The 8848-nt window shown below is 43.5% G+C and overlaps 1 long non-coding RNA gene across 1 annotated transcript in view; it reads right to left on the bottom strand.

Annotated features, from left to right (window-relative positions):
* The window catches only part of LOC109313236, a 22039-nt gene extending 20731 nt beyond the window's left edge, over positions 1-1308 (bottom strand). Inside the window, exon 1 of the long non-coding RNA XR_002102003.1 lies at positions 1298-1308. This is a non-coding gene — a long non-coding RNA (uncharacterized LOC109313236). The remainder of the gene's footprint in view (positions 1-1297) is intronic.
* Between the last annotated feature and the right edge of the window lie 7540 nt (positions 1309-8848).

Raw genomic sequence — 8848 nt, 5'->3', positions numbered from 1 at the left:
AAAAAGAGGTTGGATGAACACCTGTCGGGTCATGTGATCCCAGTTCGTGCTCCGGCCAGTGGTGGGGGGTTAGACTAGATGATCTATTCAGGTCCCTTCTGACCCCCAACTACTATGACACTATGACACTAAGTGGCATAAGCAACCTGTGTGTGGCCTACAGGAGATCAGGGAAAAGGCACAGTGGCAGATAGGGTTGGAAATGAATGCAAAACAGCAAGTCGGGCAGGGAACACAGGGGAGGAAAAATAAAGCAAAATGGGCAGGGGAAGGGATCAAAGCAGTACTTACAGAGGGTGCAGGTCTATTGCGGCACGCTTAGAAAGGCCCCGTTGCTCTAGTGTGCTGTGCTACTTCACATCCCTCTGCTAGGGGGATAATTTCTTCACCACTTCTGTCCTTACTCAGTTTACAAGGATTAGCAAGATACAGGGACACTTGGTTCAGAAATGAGTTAGTGAAGCAGCAAGACCATGAAAAGAATCAGAGGGACAACACTTAAACTGATTTTTGATCAATGCCTGAGCCCTACATTAGGATACATGATAACACCATTTCCAGCCTCTAACTCCTCAGCTGCCTCCTCCATCCAGAACCTTCTCTTTTACACTCCAACTGTACTATCTCTTTTTTCTCCATCAGCTCAGCTGCTTCTCTTCTACAGTTTTCCAATTCCCTATAAACTTTCTTCCCTGCTACTTCAAACTGAATGACACGTAGTTCTAAAACCTTCTCCTTTGATTTCCATGGTGCCTTTCAGCCTTCATTTGCTTGATCAGACAGATCTGGTTCTCCACTCATGTATACCAATGGAAATTCAGAGCAAGGGTGCTAAAGTCAGTGGAGTTAGATTGCATGAAACTGTTGGAAAGTAAACATTAATCCCTTTGATTTTCCCAAAAAAGTTCTTAAAAACTGTGGACAAATTCTGGAGTTCCTCACTAGATATTACTCAGTCCTAATTCAGAGAAGTCTGGCTGAGAAGGGCGTGGGTAACACCTGAGTGAGGAAACCTGGATTAGGTTCAGGGGAGTGGAAATTGGCCAAGTATTTTTTTCCTGGAAACACCTGCTAAATTTTTTTTAATGAAGTTAAACAGTGCCATGCCAAAGGCCAGATGCCAGCAGGTTTCAGAATGCAGCTTTAGAAAAAAAAGGAATACACTAAGCCCAGACCCACAGTGTCAGCTTCATTAAAAAGGCAAACCTTTTGTTATACAAAAGATAATGGAGGCAGAAAATCCGTGTTGGATTCCTGTTGTAACTGAGAAGATGTACTGAATGAATTGCTCATTAACCTTCATAGTGAGATCTATTAGAAGTATGGAATAAGTGTCTCTAGGAAGGTCTTGAAGTGGATCACTTGAAGTCATTAAAAATAGACTGCAAAATGTATTTCAGAATTAACTATAGGGAGGGACTATAGATGGCAGGGAGATGAGCATGATTTATAGTATTATTTATACTAGACATTGGTGCTTTAACAAAACCAGGCACAACTGACTACAAGAACAAAAGACCTTCCATTTATAAGTGAGCACCTGGACCAGGCTAAAAGTCTACCCCCAGTTGACAGAGCTCTTAAAGGGCACCTGGGCATTCATGCTGGGGAGTCAGGTGCACGGATGTGATGCTAGCCACATCACTGCAACATGTGCTGTTAGTTACAAAAACTGATGTGTCTTCACCATACTGGTCCAATGGGCCAACAACACTTGAGAAGGCCTTTGACCTTAATTTGACCACTCTACATAACTAGTTGTAAAGCTAGGACGGAAACTATTGAAATCAATGCTGTAACATGGCAAAATGGTAAGATAACATATTCTCCTGATGGAGCTTGTACCAAGTGCCTGCTAATCCAAGCATGTTGCAACTCATATGGGAAAAAATTCCATTCTACTGAGTGCTGGATGCCCTCCAAACAACTTCATACAGTTAACATCCATCCCTATTATACTTGAGGCCACAGTGTGTATGGAACTTAATGATACTTCATCCCATGTAATTAGAGAGTGCGTAAACAGCGGGGTGAAATCAGCTATGATATGAGAGGGCACAGCTTCCATTTACTTCAGGGTTGGATTTGGTCTATAGTACCATAAATAGCTACTTCTTTCAAACAAACAATTCATTCTGTGAGAACAAAAGCAGGATCAGAGCACTCCATCCATGTAAACTTTTTAAAGCCTGGAAAACAAAGCTGAGGCATATATCTCCTGCATGATTTGCCATGAATACACTGCCCACAAAATTTCCAATAATGCACTCTACCAATTTGTAGTACTCTCACTTCCAACAGATAACAAAAAACAATCTATACCCCATCGTTCATTGAACTTGCTTTCTAACACAAATCTTTAACAGTGATCTCTTGCAGTCTTGTCAAGAAGCTGGCACATGTGACTATCGTGCATTTAGGAGGAGGCAGGGTAGATTTGCACCTTATAGACTAACCAAAGTATAACACAAACTTTCATGGGTTAAGGTTTATTTCATCAGATACTGTGAAGGGATGCTATTTTGCCTTAACACTGCCAGTGCTAGGTCACCCTTAAGACTTTACATCTACATCAAACATATATTTTGTAGGCCTGTGCGAAGCGGCAAGTATTCACTTCAGATTCAGCCGATTTGCAGGACAGTGATTCAATTCAGAGGTTCAAATCACTCTCCCGATTCAGTTCAGCCAAATCAAATCTGAAAGATTCGGCCATAGACTAAACAGGCAGCTAACACAGCTGCCTCAAGCTGGTAAGTCTGTTGGGGTTGTGAGTTGGAGAAGGGGGGAGGGGTTAGAGGCACTGGGGAGGGATGAACTGGGACTGGGACAAGCTGCCCAGCTGGGGTGGAGGGGGTGTGGGACTCAGGGCAGAAGGGGGATGCAAGATGTGGCTGTGGCAGTGCTGGGACTGGGGGCTCTGCCCTGCTGCCGTGTGCCTAGGCAGTGCATGGTGGAGGGCGGTATGCGATGCAGGTGCGGCCAAATTCGGCCAAATCTCCTCTGAATTGAATCAGCTGACGAAGCTTTCCTCAGCCCTAATATTTTGCCCCACCTTGTCCTCCTTTACTGACTGCTACAAGGATTACAGTAAGATAGTTAGCCATACTACTTTGAAGTCAGGCAGAAGGCGGAGTAGGGTGACATTGTAGGGTACCCAAACACATGCAGCGAGTCTGCTCTAACACACTGCAATTACAGTGTGTCAGAGCAGACTCAATCAAGTCTGCTAGAGCGTGGTAAGTAGTGTGCTCCACCAGACTCCAGCATCATGTGCATCAGCATCCCCACCCTGGAAAATGGTGCTTTAACTAAAGCTCATTTGACGAACTTTAAAGTGCCCCCACTGCCATTTTTTAGAGTGGGAATGCTGATACAAGAGACACTCTGGGCACTTTAATTAGAGTGGTTTTAGGAGCCTCCTAGGGTATATAAAATCCCTTAGAGACTAACTGGTTCAGTGAGCCATAAGCGTTCATAGCTAACAGCCTTCTTCATCAGATGCTGTTAACTGACTAGCAGATGAAAGAGCCCAAGCCTTGCAACTGATTGTCACTATTCCAAGGGCAGCATACAAATGCTGTAGTTTCATAGTTTCTAGGGTCGGAAGGGACCTAAGGAGATCATCTAGTCCGACCCCCTGCCATGGCAGGAAAGAGTACTGGGGTCAAACGACCCCAGCAAGATGTTCATCCAACCTCCTCTTAAAAACCCCCAGGGTAGGAGCCAGCACCACTTCTCTTGGAAGTTGGTTCCAGATCCTAGCCGCCATGACCGTGAAGTAGCGCCTCCTGATATCTAGCCTAAACCTTCCCTCTGCCAGCTTGTGACTGTTATTCCTGGTCACTCCTGGCAGTGCACGGGGGAACAGTGACTCCCCCAATGCCCGCTGATCCCCCCTGAAAAATGTAGGAGTAGACACTGTCATAGAATGAAACCGGTTTGGTCAGGCATGATCTACCTACTACAAATAATCCATATTGGTTTCCCTGCTGGTCTCCCACAAATATTATCCTTCAAAGCACATGATTCACCCCAGGTAGGGCTTGAACCCACAATCCCTAGGCTAGTGTCTTATCCATTAGGCCACTGGTGCTACTAAAAGGGAGGCACTCCTTTGAGCCGGACTCAAACCAGCCGCCTAAGGATGTCTTGCCCAACAGTCCTCTGCTCTACCAGCAGTTGGTAAGTACCATAGCTCAGTAGATAGGATATTAAACTGGGAGTCAGGGATCCTTGGTTTTACTCCTGGATTTCTCGCTGCCTTCTACATGACACTGGGCAAGTCACTTCTTCCTCCACCCTTTGTTTTTCCTATTTAGAACAGGAAGGCAAATATTGTTTCTTCCTGTATGTATACACCTACAACAAAGCAGCCCTACTTTTGACTCTAATAACAGATATGCAAACAAGACACTCTAGAATAAGTTGCAAACTTCAACTGTACACATATCCTCCCTCATGAACAATTTAAAAATCATCTTTTATTCCAGAGCATTCTGATAAACTTTGTGGATAAATCAGTTACGTCCATTGCCATCATGAATATGCAGCAGCCACGAGCACACACCTGCCCTCCACCTGTCCAGGTGTTGTTTAACTCACAGGAAGGAATGTAGGCAGAATATAATTACCCACTTTAGAATGTAATTCAGACAACAGATCTAACTAGTAAAAAATGCCGTGACAACTTCAGCGATAAATTTCTGACAAATCATCCAAAAAAAACTTATTAGCAGCAAGTTGTAATGCCCCTTAGGCACAGAATCAGAGAAATGCAGAGCTAGGAAGGTTCCTGAGGAGATCTTTCAGTCTGACCTCTATACAGAGGCAAAATCATATATGTTGAGAACATCCCTGATAGATCTTTGTCTAATATATTCTGAAACAGATTCAGTGAAGGAAATTTCACAAGGTCCAGAAGCAGCTGGGCAAGTTTCACTACCTTTATCATTAAAATGCTCTTCCTAATATCTAACAAAATTCTTGCTGCAAATTAAACTGATTTCTTCTTGTCCTACCCATTGGATATGGTGAACAATCTATCAGCAGCTTCTTCACAACATATTGACTTGAACTTAATTTTCAGACTCTTCAGTCCTTTTCTGCAGTAATGCCAACATACTAATTTGGTATTGTTTGAACAAAAAATCACTACCTGTACAACATCAACATTTGAATGGGAGAGAGATATTGTGGCTTGGGTCCGAGTCTACTTATGTGGGTAAGAAATGCAGTGTGAGGGAACAAGACTGCTACTACACAGACTCAGACCTATAGCATGAAGCAGATTGTGTTTGCAGTTTTGCTCACAGTTACATGTCTGGAAGCCAGGTAAATTCATGGTAAGTGAATTCATTGGCTTCAGGCAATTAACCCCCATATCTTTGAGTTCAGAATCTGTCCATATTTGTACTGAAGAAATAAATTCCATATCTATTGAACCTCATTGCCCTGTTATTCTTCCTTATGTCTCTTATATTTGCTCTCTCACCTGGGTGCTTGCAGGCTGAGACCTGCAGACCTACTAGAAAATCTGGGCTTTGTGCCATAGGATAAACTTTTAGAGAAATTTGCAAAGTTTAAAGCCATGATAGGAGAGGGATGATGCTGTTTTTGCAGGAGTGACTTCAGTGTAAATCGTGCAGAAATATTAATAAAAAACTCCACTCAGGCCTGCAAGTGCATCTGTTTCCTTCCCCAACTCACTCTATATATTGAATGGCTTTAAATGTGTGCTTTGCTATAAAAAAAACTGTTTCATTTTGATATGAATGCTGCTGGAGCCCTTGTACAAGTGGATACTGTATCACAGCTGATAGGAAGAATCAATAGACCAGTGTATCAGTTAGCAAAAAGCTGACAAGCTATCTGGCACCTGGATGGCATGACTGGTATTAGTTTACTGACTGTTGCCTGATGCAGCTCAAGTTGGTTATTCACTGTTATCTCCCTGCTTATGTCAGACACAACTCTCTAGAAAAAACTGAGCTGAGAAGTTTCACAAAAAGTACTTTAATCAGACAGAGTCGATTTCTAGCTTTGCTTAGATAAATAAAAATCATAACTTGGAAGAAAAGATCTTTGGCCTGGGGTAAAAAATATGCTACATCTGTCTTTAAGAGCAAATGGGAACTTGAAGCAGAATTGAAAACAAAGTTTCACAGAAACACATTCACTGCTCTCCCATTCATGAACTTCAGAAACAAAAAATTGCAAGATTCACAGGGTTTGGGAGCCCAGTGCCCAACCAGGGTACATGAAGTATGATATAATAGGTCTCAGTTTCTTAAAACAGGATGCCCTTTGACTTAGAAAAAGGGCCTTTTCTATTCCCAAACCTTTGAGACGCTGGCTGTGTCTACACAAGATGCTGACTGCACAGTTGTTACTGTGCAGTCATTCAGTACTTATGTATGCACAGGTACTAAATGACTGCTACTGCACAGTAGCATCCCCACATGGCTGTTTGGTGCTGACTGAGCACTAGCTCATTACTACTGCACAGTAATGTCATGTTGTGCTTCGTGCCATGTGATGCTACTGCATAGTAGTAATGAGCTACCAAGCAGTCAGCATCTTGTGTAATTGCAGCCTCTATGTCATGAAAGAATCATCAGGTCATGCTTTTAGCTAACTTTTCAGAAACATTTTAGAATATACCTGGTTTAGATGGACCAACCTGCAAATGAGGATGTGTTTATGCACAGCTACAACACATACATGTGTAAGTTACTAGATCCATATTAAGTCTGAGGGCTCATTATCATACTTTCTATTTCAATGCTATGGGTGTAATATTATGATCAGGCATAGAGGTTATGTTAAGTCTAATTATATTTGTGCAGTTAGGAACTTGTTGAATGATACTGATCAGTAGAAAAAGCATCACTGTTTACTTGGCCATGTATATGCTATTGTGATAGGAATATTAGAGAAACGTACAATAGATCATGCTGAATTGCTGGCATCTTTGGTATCTTTGATTTTGAAGACTCTATGAGCCTAATCTTACAGATATCTTTTAGGAATCTGCTGGCATGCAGGCATTGGCAGGTGTTATGTTAATTGCACAATAAATTGTAACATGGCACAGCTGGAGCTGTCAGAGAAGCTTACAGACTACCCTATCATGTTGCCACATGGCAGCAATGGCAATAGGGCTGCTAGAGCAGTCCTGCAAAGGTCCAGGTTGTTGGGGAGTAAGGGATCATAAAGCAGGTCCCTGCTGTCAAGCTTTCCACATGCCACTAAGTTTAAATAGTGCCGTGGGTAGTCTGGTACTGGGGTACCCCAGCACTGGCAGATATACATTGGGATCTGAGGATTTTTATCCTCAGATTGTTGGGGACAACTTCCTGGTGCAAGTGCTGGTGCAGCCAACTAGAGGCCATGCTCTTCTTGACCTGCTGCACAGAAACAGGGATGAATTGGTGGGGAATGTAGTAGTGGGTGGAAACTTGGGCAGCAGTGACCACAAAATGATTGAGTTCAGGATCCTGTGGAAAGGCAGGATGGAGAGCAGCAGAGTTAGGACCCTGGGCTTCAGAAAAGCAGACTCTGACTTTCTCAGGGAACTCATGAGCAGAATCCCCTGGGAAGCCAGGCTGAGGGGGAGGGGAGTCCAGGAGAGCTGTCTGTACTTTAAAGAAGCCTCAGTGAGAGAACAGAAACAAACCATTAAGATGCACAGGAAGACTAGCAAGTATGGCAGAAGACCAGCTTGGCTTAGCAGGGAACACCTCAGTAAACTAAATCACAAAAAGGAAGCTTATAAGAAGTGGAAGCTTGGACAAATAACTAGGAAAGAATATAAGAACATTGCTCAGGCATGCAGGGATGCATTCAGGAAGGCCAAAGAGCAATTAGAGTTGCAGCTAACAAGGGACATGAAGGGTAACAAGAAGCATTTCTACAAATATGTCAGTAGCAAAAGGAGGATCAGGGAAAATGTGGGTTCTTTCCTGAATAGGGAGGCAACCTTGTGACAGGATGCAGAAAAGTCTGCAGTGCTCAATGCCTTTTTTCCCTCTGTCTTTATATGCAAGGTTAGCTCCCACACCTGGCAGCACAGTTTGGGAATGAGGTGAGCAGCCCTCAGTGGTGAAAGAACAGGTTAGGGACTACTTAGAAAAGCTGGATGTGTACAAATCCATGAGGCAGGATGGAATGCACCTGCGTGTGCTGAGGAAGTTGGCTGATGTGATTGCAGAGCCACTGGCCATCATCTTTGAAAACTCATGGTGATTAGGAGAGATCCCAGATAACTGAAAGAGGGCAAACATAGTGCCCATATTTAAAAAAGGGGAAAGGAGGATCTAGGGAACTACAGAATGGTCAGCCTTACATCAGTCCCTGGAAAAATCATGAAGCAGATCCTCAAGGAATCCATTTCTAAGTATTTGGAGGAGAAAAAGGTGATTAGGAACAGTCAGCATGGATTCACCAGGACAAGTCATGCCTGACCGATCTGATTGCCTTCTATGATGAGGTGACTGGCTCTGTGGATGTGGGGAAACTGGTGGATGTGGTATACCTTGATCTTTGTAATGCTTTAGATACAGTCTCCCACAACATTCTCACAGGCAAGCTAAGGAAGAATGGGCTAGACAAATGAATGATGAGGTGGATAGAAAACTGGCTGGAGCATCGGAATCAGAGAGTAGTAATTAGTGACTCAATGTCAAGTGGGCAGTCGGCATCAAGTAGAGGGCCTCAGGAGTTGGTCCTGGGGCTAGTTTTGTTCAATGTCTTCATCAGTGGCCTGGAAGATGGCATAGAGTGCATCCTCAGCAAGTTTGCAGATAACACCAAGCTGGGGGGAGTAGTAGATACGCTACAGGGTAGG

Source organism: Crocodylus porosus, unplaced genomic scaffold, assembly GCF_001723895.1.
Source record: "Crocodylus porosus isolate Cpor-Errol unplaced genomic scaffold, CroPor_comp1, whole genome shotgun sequence".
In the NCBI taxonomy this organism is placed as follows: domain Eukaryota; kingdom Metazoa; phylum Chordata; order Crocodylia; family Crocodylidae; genus Crocodylus; species Crocodylus porosus.
This window is presented reverse-complemented; position numbering and strand designations above follow the sequence as displayed.